The following is a 19,103-nucleotide window of genomic DNA, read 5'->3' as shown; positions in this document are numbered from 1 at the left end:
CTCATGCCACACAGAAATAGACTAACTCAGCCCTCTTCCTTTTTCCCAAAAGACAGTCCATGTGAGGGTTGGCCCATTTCCTCCTCTCCTTAGAAAGCCATGATCAGGACGTTGTACCCTAGAAATCCATCATGTGCTCCAAGAAACTGAGCGATCCCTTCACCTTGGGTGTCCTGATACTTTCAGCATCCCTGGAGGCAGACTGTGGCTTCAACCTCATTATCTAGGGAGTTTCCCTGCTTCTGAAGGCATTATAATTATTGTTCCCTTCCCATTCTTGCTCCATTCATCTCCCAGGGAAGGAGACTGAGATTTTTCTTCTCATGTGACTTCCAGTTACAGACAAACCCCTGAAGTCCACACTGGCTTCCCAGCGCTGATGTCTGTGCCGCCTGATCGCCTTCCCTCTCCGCCTGGCTGGGCAGCATAGCAGCGGGAGTCTGGAGCAGCTTCCCAGCTCCCAGCATGTGACCCACACATGCTCAGAAGCATGAGAAGCAACATTAACCTTTTAGGAGATTTTTCTGGAGCAAATCAGAGTGTTATTTATGTCTCTTCTTTTCTTCATCTTTCCCTCTTTTGGAAGCAGCCATTTGGAATGGACAGAATACAACAGAAGTCAAGGAACTGTCTACACATATTTCCTAAGCTATAATTAAGATGGAAGCTCATTTGCCATCTTCTGGATTGGGGTAATCAAGCATATGACAGAGCAAGATTTTGGAACATTTGTATCAGTTTTGGAGCCATAGCTCCTCCGTAGCCAAGTTTCTTTCATGTCTCAGATTTCAGAGAATGGACTGACATCTCCCATACAGACAGGCCATCCCTCAGCTCCCCTGATTCAGCTGACCACTGTGCACTGCAGCTACATGCAAGGGGTACGGTGAGCACATTCCAGCTCGCTGGGGTTTGGAATGGCACCTCTCCTCCCCAGAGAAGGGATTCTCTGTGGAGGCGGAGTTGGCAGCTCTCAAGCTGGCCTTGTGGTTGGCACGTAGGCCATCAGAAATCATCTGAGGATCAACCTGCCAAGCTGAGGCCATTCTGGGGTGCAGGGATTTATTGCTAGCAGAGGAAAGAACAGAAACCATTTCCTTCACTCTGTTCTGCAGGCCATTTTCATGGGAAAGGACTCTGCTGTTGCCCCAATCAGTTCAATCGCTAACTCATCATGCTTGTGCTCCTCTCCGGCAGTTCAGGCTTGTCTGTTTCCAGGAACAGGTGCCAAATCCGAGTGGAATTTTCCCAGCAGGCCCCAGCCAATGTTGCTGCCAAGGCAACTGTGGTAGGGTTGAGGAATAACTAGTGAACCACAAACCCAGAAAAGGAAGAGGAGGCCACCCCTTTGGCCTGAGCCAACTCAGGTACAGGCTGTCCCTTGAGCATAGCTGGGGCCTGTGAAGACTTCCCAATGTCAAGGCCAGACAAGGCCAGAGCAAGCAAGGCTCGACTCCTCAGGGCAGTTTCCCAGAACTAGGTTAATCAGACCGGGAGAGGACAACTGAAAGTGGCTGCCTACTCAGGTCACAGCAGGCTCTGTGCAGCAGGAGTAGCACAAAAAGGTTGCAAGGGAAGACTCAGAGACCTGTGTTCGGTGAACAAGATCAGTGAGCATCTGGGGTAAGGCCTGAATCTATGTGGGTGCCAGGGAAGGAGCAGAGCTTTATGCTATATAGAAGCGGTCTTGCTGACAGCAGAGACAAAGTCAGTGAGATCCAAGGATTTGAAGTCCAAAGTCCAAGCCAAATGAGTAGGATCAGAAAAGTAAGTTCTTTGGGGCCAATCAGCAGCAGTACATATTGGCATCAGCTGACAGAGCACGTTTCTCCCATTCATGGTCAACATGGCAGGCAACACAGAGGAGCAGATGGGAGACTTGTAATCCAAGATGCTCACCTGCCTTTACTCATTCTGGGCCCCAAAATCTTTACACAATTCTATGACCACATCCAAGGTCACTGGGAAATCAGTGGCAAGTTGTGAAGTCTGCCATGGGAACAGGAAGGGGACGCACTGGCCATAGCCATGGCTTTGATCTTCCTGGGGTTTTGGTTAACTTGGAGATTTCACTAACTTTGTGAAGACCACAAAAGGTAGTGTTGAGAATGACTGAGCCATAATTTGAAATGAGACCCATAGTTTAACATTTTACTCTGTACGGGGCTGGGGATTTAGCTCAGTGGCACCACCTCTGCCTTGCAAGAGCAAGGTCCCGAGTTCAATCCCTGGTAGCAAAAAAAACACAAAACAACAAAAAAATCCTCAACATTTTACTCTGTACTAATTTAGACAACACCATTGTCTACAGACCTGCATCATTAAACAAACAAACAGCACTCTTGGTTCACTTGCTTATTCTGTTCTCATAGTTTTAACTCTCTTGTTTCTATTGCTCTTTTTCTATGTATATACTTCTTTGATAAAATTAAGATTTTTACTGGTTTGAAGCCTGAATTGAAATTGCCATTATGCTAAAAAATAGATCCTATGACACATTCCTTATATTACAGCAATAAACATTCCACTGGTAGCAAAGCTTAAGTTTTCCCTTTCTAACTACTATTGAGTAGATAAAAAAGTATGTTGTTCTGACCAATGACCTTTTAAAGGAGGCAAAACAAAGTTATTTCCTCATATTTTATAGTAACATAGCTATAAAGGTCTTATATTTGTTCTCATTTCCTGGTGGTAATTATTCTTTAATATTGTATCTATAATTTAAATGTGGAAGGTATTCCACAAACATTTTGATTCAGAGGGAGATTATTCTGTAAAGTTTATGGCCTATAATAAGAACCAAAAGAGTACATAAAGCAACCTCACGGAATTTTCCTTTTCCATTTGGAAGTTTTAGTTCTTAAATATCCATGAGTATTGTAATTCGTGTGTAGGAACTGAATTTATTTTCTCTCTATTGTCTTTTTCTTTTATGTGCTCATTCTCCTTCAAGGGGATTCCAACTCCATAAGGAGCTGTGTTTTAAGTCATGAGCAGTTTCAGTGTATCTGATGGAAAGATCTTGGAAGTATAAAGAAATACAGGAACAAAAACATTATTGGCCTACACCAGAACTGATCATAAAGACACCCTTAAAGCCTAGATCTATCCACAGGAAACCTGGCTATTACAAGGGAAAACAAAGAGGCAAGTTTTGGGTCTGGAAACAGAAACAATGAGAGGCAATCAGGAAGGTATCTTTAGAGCATATAAACCCTTGAATAAAAATACTGAATTATTTGAGGTGCAGGTGCTGCTTTTCATCTCTTAATTCTATGGAGTCTCTGGATTTGAGATGAAAGAGAAAGAGCTGAGAGATAAAGGAATGCCTGCCCAGGTTGTGTTGATGAACTGGATTTGGATTTGGGGCCCAGTGGCTTAGGATGCTGGAATACTGGGTTCTTGGCCATGAGTGGTTCACATTTCACAAGCACAGAAGGCATGTGTCTAGCTAGAGGCTAGACTTTTAACTCAGTATAAGTTTGGGGAGGCAAAAAATAATCAGATAAATCTGGGAAAAGAGTTATCAAAGAGAGTGGCAGGTAGAAACCTGGAAAGGAGAAATAGAGTAGGGAAAAAGGAAAGAAATAATGTAGGAAAGGCCATGGCAAGTCCTAAGTGGGAACAGGAAACAGCTTTCATTATCAGTGCCCGGAATCCTGGAAATTCAAGGTGTAGATGATGATGCTGGTGTCTGGTCCTCTGTCACTGGGACCCAAAGCAACTACAGAGCAGGTGTATGCTTTAGGTGGGAGACAGATCAAGAGACAGAGAGGCAAAAACAGGTGGCAAATATTAACTGTGTTCACGAAAAAGGCTGTAATCTTGCCAAGGGTTATTGAGAACCGGCTGATGTATGTTTATGAGAGGTTATGAGTAGAGAATAGCTTGTTAGAAGGCCAAAAGGATAAGCCATAAATAAATCATTAGATTTAACTTCACATATATTGGTAAAATTAGGTGGAATGAGACCAAAGAATCAAGTAAAGGGGCTGCTTATTGAGTCACTTATTTACTTGACAAATAAGAATAACTAAGTGATTACTTTATTGGGATGCTGAAGATAGACCCCTGAATAAGAGAGACAAGAGCATTTTAATGATGGAGTTTACTAAAAAGTGGGAAAAGGAGAGATGATATATACCCAGGTTATCAATTGAATGAAGGTATTACATATCCTACACAATAAAAAATGATGAAGATAGAATGACGGTAGGGACAAGGTCAGTCAGCCTTCAACGGGAAGGTGTTCTGCGTGGGCATCTCTATAACATTCAAACTGAGCCCTGAATTGTGAGATGGATCCACAATATAAAGGGATTGTGTGAAATGAACCCCAGGGGTGGGAACCACACAGGGACTGGAACCAAGGGAAGACTCTCCTTGGAAAGTTTGAAAGAGGAAATAAGCCAGAGTGGCTGGAGGATGGCAAGTGAGGGGAAGGAAAGAAGAAATAAGTAGATAGGGCCATATCATGTAGACACTTAGGAGTAATGGTGAGGAATTTGGATTTCTAAGTGTGACAGGAAACATTGGAGAGTTTTCAGCAGAATTTAACTTATGGTTTGGAAAGATCATTTTGATGTGTGTTGAGTGGATTATGCAAATGAGAAAATCAAAGAGAAATACTAGTTGGGAGTCTGCTGATAGCAGAACAGGAGCTAGGATGGCAGAAGTGTCGATGGAGAGAAGTAGGCAGATTTGGGAATACATTTTCTCTGTTTGGTCACATGCCTAGTTGATCACCTCATTTATCTCTCTCCTGAAGTGTAACTTCGAAGAGATCTTTTCTGGTCACCTTATTAAAAAAGCATACTCTTTTCACTCCTACTTCCTTGCTATACCCTGCCCTGTATCCCAATTTATTTTCCTTCATGATACTTATCTTTTGAAATTATGTTATATAGAATTCATGTCTGTATTCTATATAACTCACTATAATATAAATTCCATAGAGTCATGGATTTTATTCTCTTTATTTCTGTAATTCTAAGTGCCCAGAATAGAAAGTTTCAATGAACATTTTGCAGGTAAGGCCAAAAAGTTTGCTGATAGATTGGAAGTAAAGACTGAAAGGAAAAAAGGGAAGAAGTTCATGGCTCAGTTTCTGGTCTAAACATACACAGGACCCATTATAAGAAGGAGATGTTGGGTTCCTATGAGGCGGGGAATTGTAGAACTACAGCAAACAGATGGCTATAATTCCCTCAGTCCCTCCCCATGGGATCCTACAGTCATTTACTCTGGTAGTCAGACACCAGAGAGAGGATTAGCCAGTGATTTTTGAGAACTTTTGAACATAAGGTCTAAGCTGACATTGATATCTGGGGACTAGAAGCTTATGATCCTCTATTAAAAAAGGAGATGTATGAAGTCCAGGAAATAAATGAAATCCTGGCTCATTCCAGGCATAGTACCCTCAGAGCCACAAGGAATGATTTAGAATGGATATATTTGGTAGTTGACAGCTACTGTCTCTTATTCTCCCACATTGATTCCCTAGCCTGAGGACTAAGAGGTATCCTAGTGGGGAAGGCAGACAGAAAGCTCTAGAACTACCACACAATAACATAATCCAGGAGAGTGGTGGCTATTAGGGCTACCATCTTTATACAGTGCCACTTAAAGGATGCCAGGATAGGAGTCCCAATGTATCCCCATTTAATGAATCAAGCTGGCCTCTACCTCCCAAAGCAAATAACAATGACAAAACCAAACAGACCTGAAAGACGTTGATGGACCCCTGCAAACTCAACAAAGTAGACACTCCAATTACAACTGTTGTGCCAAATGTGGTATCTTTTTTTAGATCAAACTAAATGTCCTCAGCTACATGTTATATACCCATTGATTCGATGAATGCATTATTTTCCATACATTAAGAAAAGGCTCAAAGCATCTTGTAATTCAGATGAAATAGATAAATATATACATTAATTATGTTGGGTCAAAGCTGTGTTAACTTTCCTTACTCTTGATATAACATGGTCTGAAGGGACTTGGCCAATTCTGGACTTTCTGGAGGATGTCATACTGGTTCACAAAATTAATGACATCACTGTAATTGAACAGGGTGAGCAAGAAGTGGCAAAGATGCTGGAGGCCGTGGTAAGACACAGTAGCCCAGAGAGTGGGAGATAAACATGAAGAAGATTCAAAGACTCGTCACATCAGTCAAGTTTTTAGGGGCTTAGTGGTCTGACACACTAAGATTCCCATTATAGTAAAGGACACACTTTTGAATTTCACATACCTCATTTGAGAAAGAAGCTTAATTGGTTCCTTTTTTTTTTGGTACCGGGGATTGAACTTGGGACCCTGCACTTGTGAGGCAGGCAGCAGAACTACTGAGCTAAATCCCCGTCAAGAAGCTTAATTGGTTTCTAAAGGAAGCATATTTCACACTGGAAAATGCTGTTATAGCCCAATTAATGGGTGTCGTTAGAGGCTTCCAGCTCTGAGAGGAACCCAGAACAAGGAAGGGCTCTGCAGCTGATCCAGGCTACACTGCTGTTTGGACCATGTCCCAGAAAACCATATGATATTAAAGACACTTGAGATGAAAAAAGATGTCATAAAGTCTTTACGAGAAGACTACAGGGAAATCACAATGTAGGCCTCAAAGACTCTAGAGCAAAGGCACACTATATAGAGCACAGAATTATACACCATTCAAAAACTATCAACTTGAGTGCTACCCAAGCACGGTAGAAATGAAATGCCTGACAATAGAATTGCTTATCATGATCTGGGTCCTGGCAGACTCATCAAGTCACAAAATCAGGTGGACTTAGCCATAATCCATTATAAGATGGAAGTAGAACGTTCAGGATAGGGCACAGTCAAGGCCAGAAGGTACAAGCAAGCCATATAAGCAGGTGTCTCAGACTTCTATGTCATCCACCACTGTCTGATCATGCTTTTTCCTTTAGCTCATGCGTATGGCGATATAATCACACAGTGGAGACCAAAAAATGGGCTGATCTTGTTTTAAGGATGAGCCAACTCAATAGCTGGATGCAAGAGAAAAATTGATTGGTTTTACATTACTAAGAGATCACCTTGAAAACTGTGGTAAATAGAAATCCTCTCAATTGGCAGAACATCTGGTGAAATACATGGTCAGCCACTTTGTGCAGAAAGGAATGTGGCTTATGGTAAGAGCATGTATGGGCTCGTGGGAAAGGATACATATCTTGTTTATTTAGTCAATGGTCCAGAAAGAGAAAAAATGGAAGGATGGGACAAGGACATCTTAGAAAGACTTACAGATGTGAACACATAATGTAAAACTTTTGTGTCCATATTATCACCTGCCAGATGTCATCAACCACAAACAAAGCACCAAAAGATCAAGTGTGACTTGCTTGATGGCTGATATCAGCATGACTTAGCTGACTTGCTGGTCATGACTTAGCTGGTCTATATCAGCAAGCCTCTATCATTGGTCACACCAATGCTGGCACAATAGATGTGTATATGGACTACCACTCCCACTCACCAAGATCTTCCCACTGCCAATTGTCCAACCTATCATCAGTGGAAACCAACACTAAAACCCCAATATTACCTCCATCCCTCAAGGAGATCAACTAGCCACTTTGTGGCAAGTTGATTACATTGGACCTCTTCATTTGAAAGGGAAGGGGATGTGGGTACATTTTCTAGGTGTAGATTTGTCTTTTCTGCCTTCAGGCTCTCGGCCTGCACTGCTATCCACAGGTTTATAGAGTGTTTGATCCATCAACTTAAATCTTGTTAATAATGCATTGCATCAAGGAACTCAAGCACTAGTTCTCAAAGTATGGTCCCTGGATCATCATCATTTGGAAATTTATTAGAAATGCAAATTCTTCTTTTTTTACCCTGTGCTGTACTTATTAAATGAAACTCAGAGGTAAGGCCCAGAAAGTAGTGTTTTAACTGATCTAACAGAAGTACACTTGTTAGAGAGTCATTACGTTATAACAAATGTAGTAACAAGCATAGGATCATAATATATCACATACTGGACCAGCAACAAGTACTAGCCTGACAGCAATGCAAAGGTGTTTTAAAAGCATAGTGCCTACTTGGAGATGTTACTAAGTATATGGAAGGTTGTCCTGTAGGATATAGAATATACCCTTAGTCTTTCTCAATTAGGAGTACAAGAAAGATTTAATCCATACTAAAAATTATTTGGATGACTGTTTTCTTCATTCTCCCAAGGACTATCCATAGCTAATACTACCCTATCCTCTTAGGAGGACAGTTAATTCATTATATAAAATGGATACCATAGGGCATTGAGGCTTGATTATCTTCGAGAGTCCTTGCTGCTATAAATCAATGACTATTATTCTGTGGATGTCCCCACTATGTAGAATAAATGGGTCTGGGAAACAAGGGATGGAAGTAGGAGTGACCCTGCTTACTATGGCACCTAGTGACCCACTTGGGAAATCTGTGCTTTTTGTCCCTACAGCTTAAGACTTTGTGAGTCTAGAGGTCCAAGATCCCAGAGGATGTGTTCCAGTGCTGGAAGAATTAAACAAAGAAAGAGAAAAGCATTTTATCTGGAAAGAAGTGGCTCCAATTTAGGGAGCAGATGAAAGAAATTTTAGGATAATTACACCACCTACATTAAGAGCAAGTATGCAGTTTGGAACAGCAGGGTGGAGGGCTTAGGACACAGGTATCCTGAGGCTAGTAGGGTGGATTTCACAAATGGTAAAGTGACAGAGCCCCCAGAAAGAATTAAATCAGGTAGAAATAAGTATTGTGGAGGAAAAAGAAAATAGTTGACAATAGTGAGTGCTCTCCTAGGTAGGGTACTTAGGGAGAGCCTGAGGGAACAAAAAGCAAATCATGAAGAGGGTGGGATGGGGGAGTGTTCAGGCAAAGGCAAAGCACAAGGGAAAAGAAGGGACATATGTATTTAAGTCAGTGGATGGAAGGAGGAGCTAGTGTGGAGTGACTGAGGAGCTAGAAGGTGTGTGAAAAAAGCTGAGAAATAGCAGGCAAAACAGCAGTGCCGTATGTTCATTTGAAGTTTGTGGTCATAAATTAAAGTGAGACTACTCAGCAGGGTTCTGATTTTTTTCTAGCCATGTTAAGACTTAAGGATGTGGGCACAATAGAGGGCATAATCAGGAAGAGTTTAACTAGGTAGGATGGAGAGAAAAATGATTTGTGATGCTAGTGCGTTGCTGCAATGACAGAATTTAAGCTTACTAACCAAAAAAGGTGGGGATGTGAAGGAGGACAATGTACAGTGAAAAAGTCTAGGTTCAATAGATTTAAAAACAGAACTACCACCGGGCACAGTGGTGCATGCTTTTAATCCCAGCTATTTGGTGGGAGGCTGTGGTAGGAGAGTTGAAAGTTCAAACCCAGCCTGGTCAATTTAGTGACTTAGCAAGACCCTGTCTCAAAATAAAAAGGGCTGGGAACATAGTTCAGTGCAGAGGCTCTGAGTTTAATCTGTAATAATACAACAAAACAAAACAAACCATCAAAAACCCAGAACTAACCCTGTAAGAGAGGATGAAGTTTAGATACGTATCAAGAAGCTGGATACCTGTGTAGAAATGTGAAAACCTGATGGCAGTGTGAGTGTTTTAAGCAGGACAAACTGGCAGAGTAGATTCTTTCCTGACCCAGATCTCAAGCAACCTAAAAGTCTACTCCAACCAGGAGGGCATCTGTTGGGAGTCCCATTTGCTATAAGTAGAGCATCTAACAAATTCTTGTCTTACTTTCCTGACAGATTCATCAATCAGGAGGTATAAGGAGAGGCAGGGTGAGTTTCCCCTTTCTTGAAGAAGAAATGTCTTGGTGATGGGAATTTAGAGAGAAAATTGTCTGATTTCTTCAACTGCTTTAAATGAGCCCAATTCTCCTGGCTCATGAGATCACTGAATGAATGATCAGTGGATTTTGTGAAGTTGTGAACAAATGGTGTTGGCAATAGGTCAAAAGCTTTGACCTCAAGAAAGAAGGAAGAATCTGCAAAGTAGCAAAGGACTGCTGGAAAAAGGATAATCAGATAAAAATAAACGGTGCTTGACCTTTCCCAAGGGATATAGATTAGTCAACCAGAGGATGTTTTTAATGGTGGCTGACAGGAAGGAGGGGTGAGGAATTATCATAAGGAAACTATAATCTTAATCCCAAATAGCCTCAAATGTTGGTAAGTTGAGTTACTTTATCAATGGCAATAAAATGGCTCAAAATTGCTTCTTTTACTATATACTTAGATATTTTATCATTTATGATTTCTGCTTTCAATCCTTAAAGCAACTGTGTAACTGGAATTTTTTACAGTTGCAGAAACTGAGGTTAAACAAAGTCAAAGCCCACATAGGATAAGGTAGAGCCACGATTAAAAACTCAGGTCAGTCTCTCTCCAAAGAGTATTTTATAATGTTACTTGCATCTGAAAAACAACTCACAGTGTGTGAGTGTGTGTGTGTGTGTGTGTGTGTGTGTGTAGTTCTCTGTAGTGATAAAAAGTACACTGAAAAGTACAGGTTTTAGTTGACTAGCTCATTTACAATCAAGGGTATAATTTAGTCATCAAAAAAGGTAACATGAGCTTAGTTTGCATTGACATATGGTCATAATTTTGAATGGTTCTACATTTGTTTTAAACTTTATCTATAGTATTGTGTGTAAATGTGAGTACGATGCTGGAAATATAGATAGATCAGATCAGATTTGTTAAGAAAAGACCAAATGAATGGAAACTCAAAATTCTGTTGATGCCTCTTTGAAGGGGGTAGGTACTTGGAGAAGGGAACATCTAGAGGGAATAAGATAGTTTTCCTAAAATATTTGGTGGGCTTTCTTGTGGAATGGAGAATAAACTTATTCTGTATGACACCCAGTTGGCAGAACAAGGACAAATTGATAAGTCAGAGACACAAACAAAAAAGGGGGATGCTTAAAAAATGTTGTTTCCCTTCCTAGTGTGTTTGCCAACGACTGAATTAGATATTCTGGAGGCACTTCAAGCCTCAGATAGGTGATTGTGTTACATGATTTTTATGCTTTCTTCCAATCCAAAGATTCTACGACTCTATGACTTTGCATTTTTTTCATTTAAAAAAGTTTTTATTAGTACATGTTTTCAGTACATAATGATTATAATCATCATGGGGAGTTGGTACATGTACATAACACATCTGAATTCTGTTTTTTTTTATCACCTTCCTATCCTCCATCCACTCTCCCTCCAACTCTTTGTCCATTTCTCTTTGCAAAAGGTCTCATTTCCTATTTTCTATCTTATATTTTGTTCTTTGGTCTATTTATATTTTGGATTTCTCATGCAAGAGAATTCCTGTGATATTTAAGCTTGTGTGCATGACTTCACATTAAAAATACAATTTCTTTATACACAGAAGTATATTATTTTATAATGCATAAAGACAATTATATCACACCTGGTTTTTTAAAAAAGAGTAAAGTCTGATGCTTTTCTTTCTTTTTGCTTGATTTTCCTTTCTCCTTACTCTATATATTGCAGCAGCTCTGTACCACCCAAGTGCTCAAACCCAGCTGTACCACTTACTAACTGGGTATCCTCAGACATGATACTTAACTTCTCCACTGCTCAGTTTCCAAATTTGTAATCTGACAATGATGCCTGTTCATATGAGTACTATGAATATCAGTGAGCTAAAATATGGAAAGCACTTGGCATTGTACCTGCCATTTAGTGAGCACTAGACAAATCTGAGTCATTATTGCTCCCCATACAAATACTTCTGCATCAACTGACTAATAGATTCACACAACTAAGTGATTGACACTAAGTGATCCACAACAATGGCTATAGAATATTCTTTAATACATTCAGTCCCTCTTTTGATGAGCATTCTCCTTTTTTAAGTTTCTCCCTTGTATAAACAGCATTGTTTATATGGGACACGCATATATTCTGTGTACTTACGTCTTTTTGCATTTCCGTTTTTATTTCTATGATGTTAAAACAAGAGTGGATTACTGGAATAAAGTTGTTATGTATTTTAATTTTAAAAGATGTTACCATTTTGCCTACAAAGTCATTTTGCCTATAAAGTCATTCAGACTTAATATTTCCTCCAGCAATGTATAAAAGTACACTTTTACTCACATCCCTGACAACAATAAGTAGTAGGCTTCTTTTTAACTTTTGCCAGAGTAGTTAATATTTCTTTGATTCTTTAATTTGCAGTCCTATAATTTTAGGGACTTTGAGCATGTTTTCATGATGGTTAGACATTTTTTCACTTTCTGTTGGGTTGTTCGCATTTTTTTTGACAATTCTGAGTTCTTTGTATAGCATATATATTAAATTCTTATTGATTTCCTTTAGAACAAACTTGGTTCTAATCACGGAGCAAGGACATGTTTGGATCGCTTCTACACTGGCCTTTATGTCTTCATCTTCCCTATCTTCTCTCTGTCCTGAATCCCTAGCTGGAGATTGGCCTGTGAGATAGTAAAGCATTTACAAAAATTTAGTGGCGTTTTGTTGCTAAGAAACAGTACTCCAGAGTTCATGAGCAAGAAGAAACAAGAATCAAGTTGTGGTGTGAGACACATCTGTTATAGCCAATGATATGCAATCCATCCATGCCAGGACCTGAGTTATGACTGTGGAGCCAGAAGGAAAAGACCCCAATGCAGGCAGATCAGGATGAATGGGCAGCAGTAGGGTCATTCACTTAAAATACCCGTTAAGGTTCCCAACTTGTTTTTATAGGCTGGCTGTGAAGTAAAATGCTGTGGTGAATGGACTCCACTAAAAATGCTCAGGCAGGGACAGATAATCTGCTTGTGTGTAACTCCTTATTGAAGGTGTACTGTCTAAAATAGTAAGTCCTGGGTACTTGAATGTGACCTTCAAGGTCTAGAATCTGCTCTGACTTTCCTTCTTGTCTCTGCACTCTTGACTCTCCATTGTTGCTCCTCCGACTCTCTTGTGCTTTTTCGCCTGTAGTGTTTTTCTCCTGCCTCTCCTTCTTAAATTCTGTTCACTCCTATGCTGAGAGCTGCCTTGACCACTCTAGCCTGATGTGAACTCTTCTTATTCTGAACTCTCACAGTAATTATTATCTGCCCACACATTTGGCAATGGGTCATTGTCTCCTTGAGATTCCACTGGAAACAAATCCTCCACCCAGCCAGCTTAAGCAATGAGGAAATTTATTATCTCACATAGCAGGAAATCCCGAGTTTGGTTAAGCTCCAAGGTTAATTCAGGGACTTAAAAAGTCATTGGAGATCCATGTTTTCTCCACTCAGACATCCAATGTCTGGTATTTTCATGGTCCAAAGATGACTGCCAAGAACCACCCTTTCCTTTGTTTATACCTCTCAACAGAGAGCTGGAACTCTCTCTCCAAGCAGTGACCACATTTCTCTCGGTCTGGTCTGATAGAGCCAATGTTGGTCATCAGCCCACCACTGGAAGAAAAGATCCTAATTAGGATCTATACCTGGTCCTGGAGACTCTATGTTAACGATTTTATAGTGATTAGAACCTACACTTGGACCTGGAGAGGTCCCCCCGCCCTGCCATCTTTCCTTGAATCACCTGGGAAGAATAGTGGACACTTTAATTGAGTTGGGGTCTGGTAGGAATCAAGAAGAGATGAATGCCACGTGGTCATATGTTGCCCTGTGATAAATATTTATTATCTTGAATTATTTATCCCTTTATTGTCACTTTTTTACACTTTTCTTTTTCTGCCAGGTAGATTTGAAATACCTTGAGACAAAGGTTACACTTTACATTTTGTAACTCCCAAATTACCTGCTTATAGAGGTGTCAGTCCATATTGATTGGATTGGACTTTTCTAAGACTCACCTACTCTCTTTACCCCAACTAGCCCCACAAAATAAGCAGTCAGAGCTTCTGAGGTTCAGATGATGAACTGAAAAATGGTAAAACATTGAGAAGTTCTAGGCCATGAAGCCAGGGTCTGTTTGGAGTCATGTTACATTCCTTCCCCACCTCTGCTCAGAAACTACATGGGTGTTAGCATCAAACACTGATCAAAAGAGCAAGATCAAGGTGACTGAAATTCTGTAATATGATTTTTTTCATCCTTGATGCTTGCATTTGAATATATTTCACTGCTGAGAACTACAAAGTTTGCCTTAGTGGAAAAATATGCATTTTCTCATATCCTTTTCAGGAAAGACCATGGTCACAAAAAGTTATACTTAAGACATTTCATTCACTCATTCATTTATCCATTCATTCAACAAATATGTTTTTTGAATACCTATTACTAAGCTCTGTGCCAGGCAAAGTAAGTACAAAGTCGTGAGAGCATTATTCCTAGACTCAAGCTGTGCATACACAGGCATGCTATCACTTCCTCAAAATTGAGAGTAGTTATTTCTGTGTGAGGTTGCTGGGTTCAGACCTGAAGCTATGCATGTCTCTAGAATTACATGTTTTGCTATGGACATTTTGCTGGGTTTAGCGATAAAAAGAAGTACCGGTTCACTATTCAGTATTGAGACTAAAATGATTCACTTAGTTGAACTCCAACATCAATAAATGAGAATTCTTACTATTAATGTATTTCTAGTACACACTGTAGAACTCACTACACATGTAGAAGGCATAATTCTGACAGCCTGCGCTGGGGAATATCATGAGCTAAAGTCGAGTAAGATTGGGTGAGGTGGTTGTACAGAGGTTTCTGAATGATTCAAGCCTCTGGTGCTAAATTTATTAATGAGTCATTTTCCTGGCCTAGCAGACACTGTGGCAGAAAGTGAAAGAGGAAGGGGCCATTTGATGTCTGTTTTTAAAAGTATTTTTTGACCCTCCATCCACCAATGATTTCCACACAGTTTAGCATTTTAAACCCAGTAGCTACCACCAAAATATTTTCCTGATTTATCTTGGCTTGGAAAAAGCAGATGAGATCTATTTTCAAGGAATGGGGAGATAAATTTTTGTCTTCTCCTAGAGGTTTCAGATTATAAATCCCTAGTGGCCAGACGTGGCAGAGCCTGAAATTGAAATGTGACATTTCCAGGTTTTACTAAAGCCCTCTTGACGACAATGCTAAGGACAAGTCATTTCTTCCATATTCTTGCCCTACACGATTTTACCATTCTTCATCTTTATTCCATACCCACTTCTATCTGTGTCACTACATCTTGGGTCTCTTCAAGGAAGATTTCCCAATCAGGATCTCAAGTTGGTCATTTTCTCGTTCTAATCCAACATCCTCAGCTTGTCTCTCTTTTACTCATAACAACCACAAAATCTCTTACCATTAAATTATCATAGGTTAAGCCACACCAACACACAGGACTTATTCTAACTCTACTTGATGCCCCATTCAGTCTGGGGTCCACGGTCAGCTATTGCAACATTGCCCCATCACCCTTGATTTCTCTGTCCATTTGGCATTTATATACATTCACCATGCTGACCTCAAGGCCTGGTCTGCACGCACTGTGTTCACTGGACTTTCCCTGGATGATATGCAACTGGAATAAAGGCAAAATTTAATGGAACTGGCATACTGCAAATTTACACTATAAACCAACTGATATTCAATGGCAGGGTGATTCTAAAATTCCTACAGGAGACTTAAAAAATTTCTCCTGGCAAATATTTCTAAGTACTCCATCTTCTCCAAATCATCAGCCTTGATCTTTGCAAATTATTTTGCCTGTTTTGAATTATGGAAAATATTAAGACTATTTTGTAATTCACCTTCCTCCTCCTGTTCACCTTTCTTTCCTCTCCCCGTGTATGTGTGTATAAATATACTTGTACATCTGTATACATGCATCTCTACATCTATCCACCCTCATCACTATCACCATCATCATCTACCGTCACCTACTGTGCCTATCTTAGCTCAGGCCTTGTGGTAGGATGTCCAGATTCCCCTTCAAGGAATGACTTCCTACCCAATTGTGAGCTGTGTGATCAGCTGACAGTGTCCAGCTGTCAGCTCCTTTAGGCTCTGGCACGGTTGCAGAGAATCACTTTGCCTCCATCTGTATAGGAATGGGCCACATTCATGTCTAGGGAAAATGGACATAAAGTCCTGGGTGTTTCAGTCAACTACAGGATTACTGATGAGCAGTCCTGCCTCTGAAGGTCTCTGTTGTCATCAACTTTCCCTACCTAATCCTGCTTCTTCATCCTTCCTTTGGAGGTCTTCATCACACTACGTATTTACACCTAAAATTTGTCTTCGAGTCTCCTTCCGAAGAACTCACATGGGGAGTGGCCCCAGAAAACAGGCAGTGAGTTAGGTTTTCACTTCCAGGTGGCAGTGAGCTGGCTCTCAGATAGTCCCGGAACAAAGTTCTGATCATAGTTAACATTTACCAATAGCAAATTCAGAAGTTGTACTGGTGGAAGAGAATGCATTAGAGGGGTGCTGTATCAGGCTTTTGAACTATATGGAGGAAATCATAGTTATAAGGATGATGTTATTCTGATATTTGATAACCATTGCCAAAAGGTCACTGTTGCATTATTTATGCAAAAATACAACAAACTTTTGATAATAAAGGCCAAGTGTGAAAGCCAGAGGGATCCTTGGTTCCTGGCCTCTCGTGCAGCTGCAAGTAGAGAAAGGCCCTAGAGTACCTGCTAACTCTAGTGACTTAAATTCAAAGATGGTTAAACTCTTGGCCAGGTAGTTTTCATGGCAAGATCAAGACCATTTTGGGGGAAAACTGGGGTCCTGATATCTGGAATGAGGACATCTAGGTGGATTTGTACTGCTATTATGGCACTTGCAACATATACCCTTATTACTTATTTACTGATCTAGTTGATTTCTCCATTAGATTGTGAACTCCTTGAATATTGGTATTATATTTTACACATTGTTGTCTCCTCCAATACCCCCTATGCATCTCAGAAAAAGTTGCCTGAATGGTAACAAATGCTCAATACAAGTTTTTCTTGAGCATCGCTCCAGTATTTACTTGAGATATTTGTCCCAAAGCCTCCATACTTGCATCTTTGCTATTGAGTTCCAGAGGGAAATGTGTTCATTTTTTGTGCCTTTTCCTTTCTGACCTTTGATTCTCTAGTTTTTAAGTGTCTTTAGTCTTTTTCTCTCCACTAACTGCCCTTCCATGTAGTTCTGCCACAAAGTGAGTGCTTTATAAATATTTGCTTAATGGACTAATCTTCCATTGTTCCTCCCCATAAAGCCATCCATTGATAAAGTTGATCTCTCATCCACAGCCACAGTCAGCCTCAACCCTATATTATCACTCATGCTGTTATTCTCAATCTCTTCTAATATTGTGCCAGGTCTACCAGGGGACTGGACACTAAAAAGAACAATACGCCCAGACTAGTGGTTTGTACCAGCAATAAGGATGTATTTCATAGACTAGGGGCAGGGTAACCAAATCTGAATAGGAAGCTTCAGTACATGAAGTATTTGCCAACAAGGAGATTTCATTCGTTTGCTATCTTGGAAACGCTCTTTTTGTCTTTGTTTTTAATGAACCTCTTTTTCCATTCATACCTGTTTTCTTTATTCCTCTTTATCATTTTAGATGATACAAACTTGTGTTCTTATCTTCCAAACTTGTTATAATTCTCACAATGACTCCAATATACTGGTATTTTTTAACTTTAGGAACCCACATGATAGTCTTTTTTTTTGGAAAAAGAAACTCATGAGAGCAAAGAAAGTGTTTTTGTCTGCGTAGAGTAATTGCCTTGGAAAAACACCAGAGCTGAGACTTACTGAAGGCCAAAAGACCAAGGAAACCCCATTCCTTCATATTCTTCAGCTTTAATCCTTCCTCTTCACCACCCCATACTGCTGAGCCCTGGGGCAGGTTCAGTGTGGACTGTTGTGATGTCACTATTACATCTCTAACATTTGTTTTGAAGGCCTACATGGCAGCTCTACTCTTGATATCTCTTCTTTTTTGAACCCTTAAGATTTCTATGATCTGAATAAATCATTTGGCTCCAAATCACTATTTTATGTCTATATGGTTTACCCACTGGAGAGTATGTACACTGACTTGAAAACTATGTTGAAATAATAAATGACTTAAGGTAAAAGCTAATGTGAAATAAGAAAAGAATTGACATTATGACTTGTGTTCTGCTTCTTCTGCATTAATGTTTTCCTCATGGCTTTTTTTTTCTCTCCCTCGAGGTCGCCCAGCTGACAATCCTCATGTGAAATCTACCCAAGTGGTGAAACCCCACCCAGCAGATGAAAACCACTTTGGGAAACACCTTCTGTCACTGATATTTTCTTCTTCATTATTTAATATTACTTTTCTCCCTGCTCAAAAGCAAAGCAAAACAGAACAAAACAAAACATTAAAAACAACAACAACAAAAAGAACCTCCGAAAGGGCCATTTATTTGCCAAGAGTCAAAGAAAGCTAAATTAAAAGCGAAGCACGCAAGCCCCAGGACACAAATGGATGATGTTTAGGACAGTGGACTTACGGCATCTTTACACACTTGTGATTAACCTGTCTGTGCATTGGCAAGGCCAGGATGAGCACCGTGATTTTGTCTAACATAAAACAATTAGAAGACCACTTTTCTATATGTTTATACGCTATTTTCAAAGTTTCCATTCAATTATATTTTCAAATAAGTATCAATAAAATTATTTTTTTTAACCTGTAGTTACTTTGGTATCTTACAGCCTGGTCCTATGGGAGCAGAGCTCTGAGGCAGCATGGGTTTCCAATCCCCTCCTTCCTGTGGGTCAACAGGCAGAAGAAAAATGCAAAACAACTTTTCTAGAGCATTCTTCTCAAGATTGTGACTGCGTAACAACATATAACCAACATGTAGATCTTATTGTGTAATTTTGTACTTTAAAAAATAGGTATCAGTACCTCTGGCCTTTTTACTAAACCTCAGAGCTCTTGGTTAAAGATCAGTTGTGTTGTAGTTAAGCATTTAACTTTTGTCCTGTTCAAAGGAGCATTCGTTTGCTTTTGTCCTGTTCTCTTTATCATCTATATTATGGCCAATTGTAAACACTAAGCTGTTGAGAGTCTTGACAGCAAATAGGTTAACTGTATTTCATGTCACACACAAATACTAATGTAATTAGTTGTGAAAGAAAAAATATATTTA

General features: G+C 40.0%; 1 pseudogene across 1 annotated transcript in view; it reads left to right on the top strand.

The window, feature by feature from the left end:
• LOC147827479 (chromobox protein homolog 3 pseudogene) overlaps positions 1-19,103 on the top strand; it is a 57,250-nt pseudogene extending 38,147 nt beyond the window's left edge. Inside the window, exon 2 of the transcript XR_015452157.1 lies at positions 18,157-19,103. The product of XR_015452157.1 is annotated as a chromobox protein homolog 3 pseudogene (transcript). The remainder of the gene's footprint in view (positions 1-18,156) is intronic.

Source organism: Heterocephalus glaber, unplaced genomic scaffold (genome assembly GCF_053883595.1).
Source record: "Heterocephalus glaber isolate CG9 unplaced genomic scaffold, H.glaber_assembly_v1.0 deba00001444, whole genome shotgun sequence".
In the NCBI taxonomy this organism is placed as follows: domain Eukaryota; kingdom Metazoa; phylum Chordata; class Mammalia; order Rodentia; family Bathyergidae; genus Heterocephalus; species Heterocephalus glaber.
Note: the sequence above shows the minus strand (reverse complement) of the source record. Positions and strands in the feature narration are given on the sequence as shown.